Source organism: Odocoileus virginianus, chromosome 23, assembly GCF_023699985.2.
Source record: "Odocoileus virginianus isolate 20LAN1187 ecotype Illinois chromosome 23, Ovbor_1.2, whole genome shotgun sequence".
NCBI classification, from domain to species: domain Eukaryota; kingdom Metazoa; phylum Chordata; class Mammalia; order Artiodactyla; family Cervidae; genus Odocoileus; species Odocoileus virginianus.
This window is the reverse complement of record NC_069696.1, coordinates 43,530,718-43,547,909: the sequence shown is the minus strand read 5'-3', so window position 1 is coordinate 43,547,909 and position 17,192 is coordinate 43,530,718. Positions and strand designations below refer to the sequence as shown.

At 41.1% G+C, this 17,192-nt stretch overlaps 1 pseudogene; it reads left to right on the top strand.

Annotated features, from left to right (window-relative positions):
- Positions 1 to 12,771: 12,771 nt before the first annotated feature.
- On the top strand, positions 12,772 to 15,708 carry LOC110131128 (arginine/serine-rich protein PNISR pseudogene; annotated as a pseudogene).
- The last annotated feature ends 1,484 nt before the right edge of the window (positions 15,709 to 17,192 follow it).

The following is a 17,192-nucleotide window of genomic DNA, read 5'->3' as shown; positions in this document are numbered from 1 at the left end:
ACCTGAATTATATATCTTTTTGGTTATATGTGCATATTAGTTGGCACTAGTGGTGAAGAACCCACCTGCCAATGCAGGTTAGACGTAGGAGATGCAGGTTCGATCCCTGGGTCAGAAAGATCCCCCGGAGGAGGGCATGGCAACCCACTCCAGTATTCTTGCCTCGAGAATCCTGTGGACGGTGGAGCCTGGCAGGCTGCAGTCCTTAGGGTCACACAGAGTTGGACATGACTGAAGCCATGTAACATGCAAGCATGCACACATATTAGTCATCTTGGGCTGCTACAACAAAATATCATAGATTGGTGGCTTAAACAGTGTATTTTCTCATGATTCTAGAGGCTGGAAGTCCAAGCTCAATCTAAGTCCAGTGTTAGTACGGTCGGGTTTTGGTGAGAATGCCACTCCAGGCTTGTAGACTACCTTCTTATGTCCTCATGTGGCAGAGAGAAAGAGAGAGAGAGAGAGAGGTGGGGAGAGAGAACTACCTGGTGTCTCTTATAAGGACACTAATCCTATTGGTTCAGGGTCCCATATTAATGACCACATTTAACCTTAATTACTTCCAGTAAGGCCCTACTCCTATCTCCAAATGAAGATACATTGGCGTTTAGGGCTTCAGCCTATGAATTTTGGGGGAATACAATTCAGTCCATAGCAATATGCCTCTCCCTACTCTGGTGGGTCAGTTAGTAAAGAATCTGCCTGCAATGCAAGAGACTGCCTGCAGGAGACCTGAATTTGATCCTTGGTTCAATCCCCTGGAAGATCCCCTGGAGAAGGAAATGGCAACCCACACCAGTAATCTTGCTTCGGAAACCCCATGGACAAAGGAGCCTGGCAGGCTAACAGTCCATGGTGTCACAAGAGTCAGACATGAGTTAGTGACTAAACTACCATCACCGCTCTATAGAGTAAGCCTCATGCTATGGAACATTTGTGTACCCTTCCCCCCTCCCCTAAATTCATCTGTTGAAATCCTAATCCTCTTCATGAATGGGATTAGTTACTTATAAAGGGGGCGCCAAGGAGCTCCTAACTCCTCCTATCATGTGAGGACACAGTGAGAGGTCAGCAGTCTGCTACTGGGAAGAGGGCCCTTCTCAGAGCCTTACTGTGCAGGCACCCTGACCTTGGTGAGGTTTCACAGACTTCCAGCCTCTAGAACTGTAAGGGATAAGTGTTTGATGTTTATAACCTATTTAGTCCATGGCTTTATGTTCTAGTAACCCAAATAAATTAAGACACTCCACATCATTTTTAAACTAAGTGAATAGATAAATATCCTAAATACTATTAATAATATCCAAGATCAATTCAAGTTCTTAATATGTGCCAGACACAGAACCACTGCAGTAGGTTCTGTGCTAAGATCCTTACATACACAATTTATTTTTTACAATGCCATATGAGATAGGTATCACTGTTCCTGTTTAACAGATGAGACAATTGGTGCCCCTAGTAGTTAAGGCTTCATATTGTTGCTGTTCAGTTGCTAAGTTATGTCCTCACGTCTGACTCTTTTGTGACCCCGTAAACTGTGGCCCACCAGGCTCCTCTCTCCTTGCGATTTCCCAGGCGAGATTACTGGAGAGGGTTGCCGTGCCCTTCTCCAGGGGTTCTTCCCCACCCAGCGATCAAACCTGTGTCTCCTGCCTTGGCAAGTGGATTCTTTACTTCTGAGCCACCAGGTAAGCTTAAGGCTTCATAACTTGCCCTCAAAAGTGGAAAAGACAGGAAGCAAACCCAAGTTCTCCCAAATGCAGAGGCTGTGGGTTGCCCAGGATACACTTCTGCCCAGGCAACAGGTGCTTTTATATAGATGTAGGACAAGGTCTTTCAGACCGTGGGGAGAAGGCTGAGTAATTCTGGTTAAGATGAATCTGGGTAGGCTTTTTGTAGAAAGTAGTATTTGAACTGGGGGAAAAATAAATGAAAGGATTCCAAAGAAGTAGATGATAATGCAATATAAGGCAATATACTTATCTAAAATATTCATGTGGTACAGTAAGTATATAGAGGAGAAATAGTTATCAAGTATAAACTGAAAACCCAGTGAACAGTAGCAGAAACCTGGAGGATATTTGCTATAACTGCAGCATCAATATCAACAGGAAGGAGAATGGAGATGGAAAGAAAGGGCAGAAAGATGGCACTGAACTATGCTGCATATTGCTCAGAGCTATCGATGGGCTTTTATTTATTTATTTTGTTTTGTTTTGTTTTCGATGGGCTTTTAAAGGGCTCATCTCCACAGTTCTTGAGCATTTGATGAGGATTAAACCAGCCTGGATTGCCATGATAGCACTTCAAGAAGGGTCAGGATAGAAAAGTGGATTTAGGAGTTGGTTCATAAGTTAATCAAGGCCAAAAAGATCGGCCAGGAACTCTATAAAGAAAATACCCCAAAAATGACAAGTATTATGAACTCAAAGCAAAGGAGTGAAGAGCAATTCTTCTGTCCTTAAAGTTAGATTTTTAAGTAAGAGTAGTTAGCAGGCAAGACTCAGACAAGTTGGAAGAGGCAAGGTGTGGAAACAGGAATACCTGCTACTTTCCTGACCCTCAGCGCTCAGAATTCCTGGAAAGCAAAGTTGCCTGGGGCAGCCACCTAGTGATGCCACCTGGTGGCTAGTGCAAGGACACTACAAACAGTGCCACAAGAATCCGAGAAACATATTCAGAAGAGACTCCATTCAACAAAAAAGCACAGCTAAAACAAGTCTTAGAGAAAATGGTTGGGACAGACCACTTTAAATGTATGCAACGTAATAACCACAGTACTAACAACAACAAACCTGATTCTAATAAAAATACAAAAAAGACAAGTTTAACCCGTATTATGATAGTCGCTCAGTCGTGTCCGACTCTTTGTGACCCCATGGACTATACAGTCCATGGAATCCTCTGGGCCAGGCTACTAGAATGGGTAGCCTTTCCCTTCTCCGGAGGATCTTCCTAGCCCAGGGTTTGAAACCAGGTCTCCTTCACTGTAGGCAGATTCTTTACCAGTTGAGCCACAAGGGAAGCCCAAGAATACTGGAGTGGGTAGCCCATCCCTTGTCCAGAGATCTTCCTGACCCAGGAATTGAACTAGGGTCTCCTGCATTGCAGGTGGATTCTCTACCAACTGAGCTATCAGAGAAGCCCCAACCCCTATTATAAGAAATTATATATTGGGCTTTACTTTATTTATTTATTTTTTTTGGAGAGGGGGCTTTACTTTAAAAAAGTGAAGCTAGCTTGATATAAAGGGTGTAAGAACAGGTTGAATACACACACTACTATATGTAAAACAGATAACTAATCAGGACCTACTGTACTGTACTGTACTGTCTGTAATGACCTATATGGGAAAAGAGTCTTAAAGAGTTGATTTATGTGTATGTATAACTGATTCACTTGGCTGTACACCTGAAACTAACACAGCATTGTCAATCAGCTAGACTCCAATTAAAAAAACAACAAGTTGGAGCTGTTGATTTATGGAGACAAGAATTCAATATACAAAAATCAGGGAGAATTCCATCTCTTAGACTGAAGACATGGCTAAATCAAGGCAAGAGAAAAACATTGGATGAATCATGGCTATTCTATATAGTACTGTATTCCTCTGTGGCTTAGTATGTTTAGCTATGTGCATCTATGTTGCCATTGTCTATGCTACCTAGTGGAACAAAGTGGAGTAAATTTTGTGGAGTAAAACATTAACCTATTGGGTAAAATTTCATGAGTCAAAATACCTTTTACTGTTATCATTTCTCTATTAGGCAATCACATATAGACTAATTTGCATATTCAGAAACACTTGTGGTTTTCTGTAGTGGAGAAAGGTTGTCATGGAAGAGCTTGTAGGTTACTTTCCCTTCCCCAACCCTCAAGGGGAGCTTCACCTACTGAGCACTCTGCATCCAATCCCTACCAATCAATCTCCCACACTCTGCTCACATTCCCTCCAGTATTCAAAACTCAAGTCCATCTCAGGCAGGCTGTTTATCACTCTTGTTTAGCTGCTAGGAATCCCAGTCCACAAAGCCAGGTGTACTGAAAAATGATTTTCTGCATATCAACTTGAGTTTTCATGTCATTCTCCTACTCTGCCAGGTTGGCAGGAAACTGATCACGGTCATTCTTGGAGCTTTCCTTTCCCTTCCTGGGAGTCAAGCCAAAGCTATGTGGCCTCATGCAGGACCCACAGTTTGGAAGCCCTCAGTCAACTCTCCACACTGGCCTCTGTGGAGATGGCTATTGTCTCTCCCCCTAGTCCACTCAGATCTGGATGCTGTCTACTGATTTTTGTGCCTCACTTACGGAATGATGGTTTGACTTTTGCCGCTGGAACCTCCCCCAACTTCAGCCAGGCAGCCACCTCCCTTGGTCACCACTCCATCCCTCTGAGGCCTTTCCATCTCCTCAGGGCACTGCCACCAAAAGTCATGTGGGATCCATCCCTGCTTCTCCTCCATCACTAGGGACATCTCTTCCTAGTCTCTGGTCATCTGAATCCCTCTTCTTTCTTCTCAGAGATGCTTTATTCTCTTTTTACACCCTGATCTCTCTCTTATCCATTAAGAATCTTATAGTTGTAAGCAACAGAAAATACAGTTCCAACTGGCTTAAAAGTAAATATATTGGCTCAGATGACTGAAAATCCAAATGCAGCTCTGGTTTCGGGTTGGGATTGATCCAGTCAGCCAAAAAAAAAAATTGATTGAAATAGATTCCTAGTTCCAAGTCCAGTTAGAACTAGTGAGCATGTATTTTTCTTTGCCTCTAGTCAGATGCCACATGGAACACAGACAGCTGTCCCTCCAAGCCCTTCTCAAATTGTGTACTTGTTAGCAAATTAGTGAGTATTGCTGTTTTAAGCCAATAAGTTTTGGAGTAATGAAGTGACTTCAGGTTTTTTCCTAATCAAATTTGAGTAAATGTGGAAGCCACTGTTAGGGGACACAGGACGGTCTTCTGAAGTGCTGGGAATGTTCTGTTTGATCTGGAACTAGTTACATGAACGCTCATCAAGCTGTACACTGACTTAGGCACTTCTCTGTATATTAATTTCAGTATAACGTTTCTCTCTATATATGTCAAATTTGAAATAGTCAGAAATCTTTTTCTTATGATTCCATTTTTCCTTTATTATTTTTATATTTGATACACTAGCTACAACATATCTAATACATATAGAATTCTGTAATAAATATTAGGTGTAAAGCATCATGGTCTTCCCTGGTGGCTCAGTGGTGAAGAATCTCCCTACAACACCGGAGATGCAGGAGAAGTAGGTTCAATCCCTGAGTCGGGAAGATCCCCCAGAGGAGGGCATGGTGACCCACTCCAGTATTCTTGCCTGGAGAACCCCATGGACAGAGGAGCCTGGAGGGCTATGGTCCATAGGATTGCAAAGAGTTGGACCTGACTGAAGTGACTTAGCGTGCACGCATAAAGCATAGTATAATAAGCAATCATAAACATCACTAATAACCTGCATCTACCTATGTGTCCCTCCACTATCCACTCCCTTTGTGAAATCTGCAGAAATCTTTAATTCCTTATTAAACCCGTTTCTCTCAAATGCTAAATTTCAAGATACAGTATTTCTTCTTTTTTAGAAATTAGAGTTTCAATTTAAATTCAAATCTACATTATAAGTAGTTTTGTGGAACAATTAGTTGTATGGCAGACATGTGCTAGGCACTGAGAATAAAAACTAAGCACCAACACAGTCCTCGCCCTAGTGGAGCCTGTGGGACAGACCACCCTGAAAAGGCATCACAACCCAGATGTGGGTCTTTCCCAATAGGGACTTCATTAGAATATCCGAGCTCATAAAGAAAGAAGTTAATGCAAGTGAAATTGAAACCAAGACCTGAAGATTAAAGGTGAGGGGAGGGAGAGGGAGCTGGGCAGAAGGAATGCCAAGGATAAAGGTCCTGCATGGAGGCGAAGCATAAGTGAAAGCCTGCTGAGCAGTGGAGAGAGCAAGGTAGGGAATGGTCGGAAAGGAGCTTGGGGCATAAAGAGATAAAGCCAGTCAACAAAAGCCACAGTTCAAGAAAGAACTTTCTGAGGACTTCACTGGTAGTCCAATGGCTAACACACCACACTCCTGGCCTGGGTTTGATCCCTGGTCAGGGAATTAGATCCAATGTGATGCTACTAAAAACACAACTAAGATCTGGTGCAAATAAATTAAAACAGATTTTAATACATTCTTAAAAAAAAAAAAGAATGAATTTTCTGGAGGCAAAAGTTTATCAGTGGTTCTCAGTAGCTCCCAGACCCGCTTGCAAAGAAGTACTTGGGAACAAAATCTATATTCAGATGTTTCCCTTGGGACATCAGGATGTCAGAAATAATCTCCATAGAGCAGTGAGATGTGCGTGTGCTGCATGCTAAGTCATTTCAGTCATGGCTGACTCTTTGCAACCCCATGGACTGTATCCTGCCCTGCTCCTCTGTCCATGGGATTTCCCCAGGCAAGAACACTGGAGTTGGTCGCCATGCCCTCCTTCCTCCAGGGGGTCTTCCCAACCCAGAGATGAACAAACAGCAAAGGGGCAAAAAGTTAAGACTTAGAGATTGGACAGATAACAGACAAAGACAAAAATCTGAAAATAATGCTCGGTTCAATCAAGTAGTAGAAAGACTAGTTGAATCCGTGTAAAGAGGTGAAGCAGCTTAAGGGATGGAGTGGGTTGGAAATTCAAAGAATTAGATAATGATGTAATTAACACAGAGAAGATGGGTTCAGCAAAACTATTTCCCTTGGAAAGATGTGGATTATTGTCCCCAGTTGGAATAAGTGACTAACTTAAAAAAGGCAAGTGCATCTATTTTTGGTGCTAGAAAAATAACCCTGGAATTCATATCCTGCCCTGGGCCAAAAAATCCCTGGCAAGAAATCAATGCAACTTGCTTGAGATGGGAGCATCAACTCATTTTGAGATGCTGTAACTGTTCCCTTAATTGTAGTGTGTTCATGTATTTTAGCCTTGGGAAAATTTAGAATTAAATATAGAAAAGCAAGAGACCAAATCCCCAGTATTAACACTTTTGCATGAAATTTAGGAACAACAATCTGTGTATATTTGGTATTCACAGTATATATAGTGTCAAAAATAATTGGGTGTAGGAGAATGGCTGAGAGATTAGCCTTCGATTCCAACTTGAAATGTGTAATGGGGTAATTGACTTTAGATTTGTAATTTATTGCTGAAAGGTGTAAAAGGATTTTATGGTTTGCAAGCAATACAGTATTGGAATGTTTAAGAGATTTGTTATATTTATAAATTTAATTTAGTCTGTAAGTATTGAGAATGTTTTGCTTGTCAGGATAGGCGATAAATGTACTTAAAAAAGAAAATTGAATATGTTGAATTTATTAATGCGGTTTAGAACGTTTAGGGAAAATTTAATTAAACTAAGCTTGTAAACATAACAGGTTGAAAGTAGTTTAGCTTGTTCAACTTGAGAATATTAATCAAAGCCCCCTTCTTAAAATGTACTAGATTTATTAATAGAATAATGAGATTTGTATGTTGAATTTAAAAGCTTGAGGAAAATGGCTTTAAATTTTATCATTAAAAAGTTTGAATATGTTTAAAAATCATATTTTCTGTACATGTCACCAACCTTCCAACAACCTTCCAGTGGAGGTCTCCTCCATTGACCTCAAGCTAAAGGAGCAGTCTTTTCATTTTTTCCCTAAGAGTTCTTACTATTGGAAAGATTGATGAAAAGGGATGATAGAGGGCTGTGATGAACCCCAAGCATTCAGAAGAAGAAAACTGGGAGAGTGGAGAGGAAAGGAGAGCTTCTGAGACCATGGGGCCGATTAAGCTGTATCACCTTTTACTGCTGGGCTATTTATGCACAAAAAAACCACGCATGTGTTGTATCTTTCTATGCTCAGAGCTCTTTAAATAGTGTAACAGTATTGTTTTCTACAATTTTCAGTTCAAGTGTAATTGATTTCTGCTACAAGATGAATGAAATAGGCTTGGGGAATTAGTCTGAAAACTGAACTAATTGACAAAATTGTTTTGATCGGAATGGAATTACAGAATATTTTAGAACTTTTAAAATGTAAAACATTTATAAGTTTGAAGTCAAATGCTGACTCACAAATGGGAGAAAAATGTGAGAATATCTAGGCAGAATATTGTGAATTAGCTACATGACTTTCCCTGAAAACTAATGATGCATCCTTTTGTAAATGGCCCAGTTTAGAGCCTATGAGAGTGAGTGTATGTTACTGTTGCTGCTCTCACTAAAGCTTTTAAAGGACTATAACTAAAGACTAATAACTAATAAAGGACTATAACTTTATTAATGAGTATGGCAAGGTGATATTGTAAAGTATTTAATTAAGTGTTCTCTCTCCTCAACCCCTACAAAAAAAATTCAATCCTGGATTGGACTCTTGAACAATAAAGGAACATTAGATAAAAACAAAGGAAATCTGAAGAAACCTTGACTTATTTGATAATAATTTATCAATATTGATTCATTAACTGTAACTACTACATCAGTTGATGAAAGATGCTAATAATAGGGAAAACTGGGTATGTCTGTGGAGGCACAAGGAAACTCTCAGTACCATCTGCTCATTTTTTTTCTATAAATCTACAACTGTTTTAAAAATAATGTCTATAAATTTAAAAAAGTCAGGAAACTGATAATGCATGGACGGTAGGATTGGGCTGAAATTGGGCCAAGACACACCAGGAGACTTCCGAGGTAGCCTGAAAACTTCTATTTCTTAACGTGGCTAGTTGTGACACAGATGTTGTTGCTGTTCAGTTGCTCAGCCGTGTCCGACTCTTTGTGACCCCATGGACTGCAGCACACCAGGCTTCCCTGTCCATCACCATCCCCGAGCTCACTCAAACTCATGTCCATCGTGTCGGTGATGCCATCCAGCCATCTCATCATCTGTTGTCTCTTTCTCCTGCCCTCAATCTTTCCCAGCATCAGGGTCTTTTCCAATGAGTTGGCTCTTCGCATCAGGTGGCCAAAGTATTGGAGCTTCAGCTTCAGCTTCAACTTTAGCATCAGTCATTCCAATGAATATTCAGGGATAATTTCCTTTAGGTTTGACTGGTTTGATCTCTTTGCAGTCCAAGGGACTCTCAATCACCTTCTCCAGCACCACAGTTTGAAAGCATCAATTCTTTGGTGCTCAGTCTTACCTTATAAAGACTCATTAAGTTATACATTTGTTCTGTGACATTTTCAGTGTCTGTGGTCTCACTTTTTCTTATAAAAACCAAAACCAAATAAACCAACAATGAACTTCACCTGTTCTTTTTACCTGTTATTTAAAAATGTGGCTACTTTAAATTACATGTACAATCAACACTTTACATATGTGACTCACATAATGTTTTTATTGGAGAGCTCTGCCTTCAATCTTCCAGTGTCAGAATACTGTTACACTTTGCCTTTGTCTGTTTCATGTAAGATGCTTGTAGGACTCTAAAAGGGCAGAGAGGAATCTCAATGAAATCACTGTGACTGCTCACATGATTTTTTGTGGTTGTTGGCCAATACATATTGTTTCCATTATACGATATCATCTGTTGGTAAGATTGTGCAGAGAGACACATCAATGCCTCTAATCATGGGACACTCTTGATCCTTACTAAAGGAACCTGGCAATTATAGAACAATAGATACATTAACTTCAGACAGTTTGAAAGGGAGAACAAGCACAATTTACAAGGTCTTCATGAAAGGTTTAAAAATGAGCAAAGAGAGAGAGGGAAAGAGAATTACAGAACAATTCTCAGTTCCAGGGAGGCACTGCTTCAGGAAGCAAGAAAGCAGCATAGATGATGCACACTTGGGTCATGGCTACCTCCATAGAAACCAACAAAAAATAATACCCATGCCCTAAGTTCATTTTAACCAATTGAAACAGGAGGAAAGGGGCAGGGCACAAACTTTAAAAGAATGACATAGCCATAGACATGACAGACAGTGGTTAGAACCAACTAGGTCCAAGATGACAGATCTGACTTCTAGTGAACTCTGTCAGGATATCAGTCCTGAATATTCATTGGAAGGACTGACTGATGCTGAAGCCAAAACTCCAATACTTTGGCCACCTGATGCGAAGAACTGACTCCTTGGAAAAGACCCTAAGGCTGGGAAAGATTGAAGGCAGAAGGAGAAGAGGACAACAGAGGATGAGATGGGTGGATGGCATCACCAACTCTATGAACATGAGTTTGAGCAAGCTTGGGGAGTTGGTGACAGACAGGGAAGCTTGGCGTGCTGCGGTCCATGGGGTCACAAAGAGTTGGACGTGACTGAGCAACTGAACTGAAGTGAACTGAACCCTCTGTTTTCAGTCGCTTGGTCATGTTGGACCCAGTGACCCCATGGACTGTAGCGTGCTTTGAGCCTCATTATAAACTCATTGAAATACACTGCATGTGTGCTCAGTTGCTCAGTCATGTCCAGCTCTTTGTGACTCCATGGACTCCACGGACAGGTTCCTCTGTCCATGGAATCTTCCAGGCAAGAATACTGGAGTGGGTTGCCATTTCCTTCTTCAGGGAATCTTCTGACCCAGGGATCAAACCCTCATCTCCTGTGTCTCCTGCATTGGCAGGCAGATTCTTTACCACTGCATCACCTGGGAAGCCCTGCAAGACATTAGTATCAGCTAAGTGACACACCCACCAGTGCCCGACCATCAAGGATCAAATCCAATTCCTGGAAATCCTCACCTCTTCCCCAAAATAGTTGGAAAAATCCTCCCACTCAAAGGCTTACAAAATTACCCCATCCATAAAACACCATATTTGGGGGCTGCTTTCACCTTCTAAGATGACCCCATTCTGTCTGTGGAATGTATTTCTCTCTAAATAAATCCACTTCTCACCTATCACTTTGTCACTGAACCTTTTCTGCGATGAAACATCAAGAACCTGAGCTTCATTAAGTCCTGAGACCAGGTATGATCTCAGTTTAAAGACCAGGGGTCCAAGACCCACTCTGAGTTACACAGTTTCACAATGAACCATTATCAATGAGATTTACCCTTTTAACCAATGTCAGCATAGGACCGAGGACAACTGCAAGCCAGACATTTTCTTGCCTTGCTTCCAAGTTGCCTGGAATGGAGATCATTGTCAAACACAAGCCCCTGTGCCTGAGTCACAGTGAAGCCAAATAAACTTAAATGTTGGAGTTTAGAGCAGAGAAATGGTTATTGCAGAGTTAAGCAAGGAGTTAACCTCAGATATGCAGATGATACCACCCTTATGGCAGAAAGTGAAGAACTAAAGAGCCTCTTGATGAAAGTGAAAGAGGAAAGCGAAAAAGTTGGCTTAAAGCTCAACATTCAGAAAACTAAGATCATGGCATCCAGTCCCATCACTTCATGGGAAATAGATGGGGAAACAGTGGCTGACTTTATTTTTTGGGGCTCCAAAATCACTGCAGATGGTGATTGCTGCCGTGAAATTAAAAGATGCTTACTCCTTGGAAGAAAAGTTATGACCAACTTAGACAGCAGATTAAAAAGCAGAGACATTACTTTGCCAACAAAGGTCTGTCTAGTCAAGGCTATGATTTTTCCAGTGGTCATGGATGGATGTGAGAGTTGGACTATAAAGAAAGCTGAGTGCTGAAGAATTGATGCTTTCAAACTGTGGTGCTGGGGAAGACTTTTGAGAGCCCCTTGGACTGCAAGGAGATCCAACCAGTCCATCCTAAAGGAAATCAGTCCTGAATATACATTGGAAGGACTGATGTTGAAACTGAAACTCCAGTACTTTGGCCACCTGATGTGAAGAACTAACTCATTGGAAAAGACCCTGATGCTGGGAAAGATTGAAGGCAGGAGGAGAAGGGGACGACAGAGGATGAGATGGTTGGATGGCAACACCGACTCAATGGACATGAGTTTGAGTAAGCTCCGGGAGTTGGTGATGGACAGGGAGGCCTGGTGTGCTGCAGTCCATGGGTTGCAAAGAGTCGGACATGACTGAGCGACTGAATTGAACTGGCTTATTTACAGACAAGAACACTTGCTATCTTCAGAAACAATGCCTTGTCTATTTCTTTGGCAGTTTCTGGCATAGGAGCCGTGTTCTCTGCAGGCAACCACTGGTGGTTTGTAAGCCCTGCTCTATTGCTATTTTAATCTGCAAAGTATTGCATTAAAGTCTTTCATTCAAGCAGCCTTTTAAGAATGTAATTGCAGCTATTTTATCTTGTTTGAACATCCTATATATAAGTACATGACAAGGCAATTCTGAAATCCTTTGTCTTCCTTTCTATGCATGAAGAAAAATGATGAAAGTATCTTTGTTATCTCTCCGTTTACAGTTGGTAATTCTGCTTCATTAGGCTGCATGGTAATTATTTTCAGAAAACACTACTGAAGATTCATGGCCTAAATGGAACTAAATAACTAAAATCCAAAGGCAGTTTTAGAGGTTAAGGTTATTTTATTTAATGTTGTGAATCTTAGAACACTATACAGTTCTACAAAAATTAGAATTATGATAATCTCCATTGTTTTGCCTTGTTATTTAAATTTTAATAAAGATTGTTGATTCAAAAAAGATGACAATCTTCCTAAAATTTTCTAGTGAATGCTGTCTCTCTATTCTCTCTATATTAGAAGTTTCTTAATTTTTCCCATAACATATAGAGCTTTCAAAATCTTCATTAACATTTTACTCTACAAACTAAAAATATACATTTAGACTTCAACTGAGTGATAGGAATTAAAAATCCAAAGCAGAAGAAGTAGAAGCATCGAAAGGGTTGGAGAGCTATAACAGGAACGGTGGCGACAGTGGTGTTCCAGAAACAGAGTGGGACATAAGTAATCTTGCTGCTATGCTCCCAAGCTGTAGTTCTGAATCATCCTAAATTTTAAACAGAAGGTGAACCTCAGAGACAGAAAAACATATATTTTAAAAGTCAGGATGTGGGATCAAGGAGGACAACCTTGGCAGCAGTGGCCTTTGAACCAACAACAATGGATGCAGTCATTCCAGCACCAGCAGGATCCAAGCCAGATTGACTGGGCTGCATTGGTTCACGCTTGGATTGCCCAAAGAGAAGCTTCAGGACAGCAAAGCATAGTAGAACAACCACCAGGAATGATGCCAAACGGACAGGATATGCCTACAGTGGAGTCTGGTCCAAATAATCATGGGAATTTCCAAGGGGATTCAAACTTTAACAGAATGTGGCAACCAGAATGGGGAATGCATCAGCAGCCCCCACACCCCCTCCAGATCAGCAATGGATGCCACCAACACCAGGCTCAATGGACATTGTTCCTCCTTCCGAAGACAGCAACAGTCAGGACAGTGGGGAATTTGCCCCTGACAACAGGCATATATTTAACCAGAACAATCACAACTTTGGTGGACCACCCGATAATTTTGCAGTGGGGCCAGTGAACCAGTTTGACTATCAGCATGGGGCTGCTTTTGGTCCACCGCAAGGTGGATTTCATCCTCCTTATTGGCAACCAGGACCTCCAGGACCTCCGGCACCTCCCCAGAATCGAAGAGAAAGACCATCATCGTTCAGGGATTGGCAGCGCTCACCTATTGCACTTCCTGTGAAGCAGGAGCCGCCACAAATTGATGCAGTAAAACGCAGGACTCTTCAGCTTGGATTCGAGAAGGTCTTGAAAAAATGGAATGTGAAAAGCAGAAGTTGGAGAAAGAAAGTATGGAGCAACAACGTTCACAATTGTCCAAAAAAGAAAAGAAGGCCACAGATGATGCTGAAGGAGGAGATGGCCCTCGTTTACCTCAGAGAAGTAAATTTGATAGTGATGAGGAAGATGAAGACACTGAAAATGTTGAGGCTGCAAGCAGTGGAAAAGTCACCAGAAGTCCATCTCCAGTTCCTCAAGAAGAGCAAAGTGAACCAGAGATGACTGAAGAAGAGAAAGAGTATCAAATGAAGTTGCTGACAAAAATGCTTCTGACTGAAATTCTCCTGGATGTCACAGATGAAGAAATTTATTACATAGCCAAAGACGCACACCGGAAGGCAACGAAAGCTCCTGCAAAACAGCTGACACAGTCCGGTGCACTGGCCTCCCTCACTGGCCTCGGTGGACTGGGTGGTCATGGATCAGGAGACAGTGAAGATGAGAGGAGCAACCGAGGTTCTGAGTCATCTGACACTGATGATGAGGAATTACGGCATCAAATCCGGCAAAAACAGGAAGCTTTTTGGAGAAAAGAAAAAGAACAACAGTTGTTACATGATAAACAGATGGAAGAAGAAAAGCAGCAATCAGAAAGGGTTACAAAAGAGATGAATGAATTTATCCATAAAGAGCAAAATAGTTTATCACTACTAGAAGCAAGAGAAGCAGATGGTGATGTGGTTAATGAAAAGAAAAGAACTCCAAGTGAAACTACGTCAGTTTTAGAACCAAAAAGAGAGCATAAAGAAAAAGAGAAGCAAGGAAGGAGTAGATCAGGAAGTTCTAGCAGTGGTAGTTCCAGTAGCAATAGCCGAAGCAGCAGTACTAGCAGTTCTGTCTCTAGCTCTTCAAACAGTTCTAGCTCAGGTAGCAGTCGCACTTCTTCCCGGTCTTCTTCTCCTAAGAGAAAAAAGAGACACAGTAGGAGTAGATCTCCAACAATTAAAGCTAGACGTAGTAGGAGTAGAAGTTACTCTCGCAGAATTAAAATAGAGAGCAATAGGGCTAGAGTAAAGATTAGAGATAGGAGGAGATCTAATAGAAATAGCATTGAAAGAGAAAGACGAAGAAATCGAAGTCCTTCCCGAGAGAGACGTAGAAGTAGAAGTCGCTCAAGGGATAGGCGAACCAATCAGTCCAGTCGTAGTAGGAGTCGAGATAGACGTAAAGTTGATGATCAACGTGGAAGTCTTGGTGGAGGCAGTCATAAGCATAAGGGTGAGGTTAAAGAACAAGAGAGGAGAAAGGAGAGGAGTGGAAGTGTAGACAAAGATAGGAGAAAGAAAGACAAAGAAAGGGAACATGAACAGGATAAAAGAAAAGAGAAACAAAAAAGGGAAGAAAAGGACTTTAAGTTCAGTAGTCAGGACGATAGGTTAAAAAGGAAACGAGAAAGTGAAAGAACGTTCTCTAGGAGTGGTTCTATATCTGTTAAAATCATAAGACATGACTCTAGACAGGATAGTAAGAAAAGCACTACCAAAGATAGTAAAAAATATTCAGGCTCTGATTCTAGTGGAAGGAACAGTTCTGAATCTCCAGGAAGTAGCAAAGAAAAGAAGGTTAAGAAGCCTAAACATAGTTGATCGCGATCCATGGAGAAATCTCAAAGGTCTGGTAAGAAGGCAAGCCGCAAACACAAGTCTAAGTCCCGATCAAGATCAACAACCCCTCCCCTTCGTAAACGCTGAGGAATGATGTGGCAAGAATGCCATGACGTTTAAAAAATTCCATGAGCTTTAAGGGCTTGTCTCATTATAGAGGCATATTTGTGGCTGTGTAGATGAAACCAGAATTTTTTTTTTAATCTGTAAATAGGTGTACTTTTTTCAAATGCTGCTCCAAGTTACTTAATAGGATTTCTTTCTATTACATTTTTTTCAAAAAATAGTGCATAATAAGACTAGAAACATGCCATTCTCTTTCAGCTGTAATGTTCTTAAAATTATTCTTGAATGTACTGTGATGTCAATAAAGCTCTTTAGTTCATTTTTGTTAAAAAAAAATTCCAAAGCATACACTATTTTTCTTATGCTCTGAGTTACATTCAAAAGCTTACCTATATGTGAAAGTACATGTGCATACTTGTGTACTCAGTCATTCAGTCGCATCCAATTCTTTGTGATCCTTTGGACTGTAGCCTGCCAGGCTCCTCTGTCCATGGAATTTTCCAGGCAAGAATACTGGAATGGGGTGCCATTTCCTTCTCCAAGGAATCTTCCCAACCCAGGGATTGAACCTAAGTCTCCTGCATTAGCAAATGGATGCTTTACCAGTGGGCCACCTAGGAAACAATTCAGATATTAATTATGATCCTGAATGATATGTCATTCTATTAATGACATTGGTAAGCTGAGTATATTTGATTGTTAACTCTGAAGTCACTTGCAAATTGGTCATACGCAAGTTCAGGAGGCTAGAAATGACATTAAAGTTGGCATTCTTTCACTCAGAATGCCAGAAGGCATTTGAACTTTCAAAGGTCAAATCTGATGCCAAAAACAGATTTCAAGAAAATATTGTGACTGAGGTCAAGCTTTAGTACAATCCTCATTCCTAGGGAAAGTGATTGAAGGACAAGGCATTTAGGAAGGAAGAAAGGGGTACCTATCATAGGCAGCTACAATAGACAGAAATAATTTTTTGCTCAAATTAACAGGGAATGTAGAACTAGGCCAGGAATAGAATTTGATAATCAGGACTATAACACGTTCTTATCTATTAAGGGGAAGCTTAAGTGAGAACCAGCCTTTATTAAAAGTCTACTAAATATCATACCTGTGGTACTTATTTTCTACATGCAGCCTAGATGTCTGCTAGTCTGATGGGCCTTGCTAATTAGCCATTGTCTCACAACCTGCCCCACTTCTATCAGTGGCCCCAGTTATTTGCAGAAGACACCCAAAGGTGTGAGTCCCATCTTCCTTCTGTTGGTTGGTAGCTTGTGCCCATGGGCATTGCATGGGAGAAGACTCACTACCCAGCATGGGATTGCCCAGGGCTCTGCCAAGGACACTGCTTGGGTTCAGTCAGATTCCAACTAAGTGGTGTTTGCTAAGGGTTTGCCAAAAGCAGCCTTCCATGTGTTTGAAAGCCCCTCAAATCCCCCTTGAACTCTCAACTTTTAGGCTCCTAAGGACTGAAAACTAGTCTGAAAACTAGTCACTATTCTATCACCTTTCAACCTCCTGGGTTTTTTTCTCCCATTACTCAGCCCTTCTCATAAAAACATTTGTCCACCTTCTTTCAGTTTAAAAAAAAAAAACAAAAAACCTTCGAATGCAGACAGAGATAAATCAATGCTAGTGTGCATAGAGGATAGAGGAGTGAGAATAGGATATTATTTCTAGCTGTTCCCAAGTTTGAATATTGTTCAAATGGCAATATTGGCATTGCCAATATTGTTCAATATTGTTCAATATGGCTGCATAACAAGTTGCCACAAGTTTAGTGGCTTCAAACAATCCCCATTTTATTATCTCATAGTTCC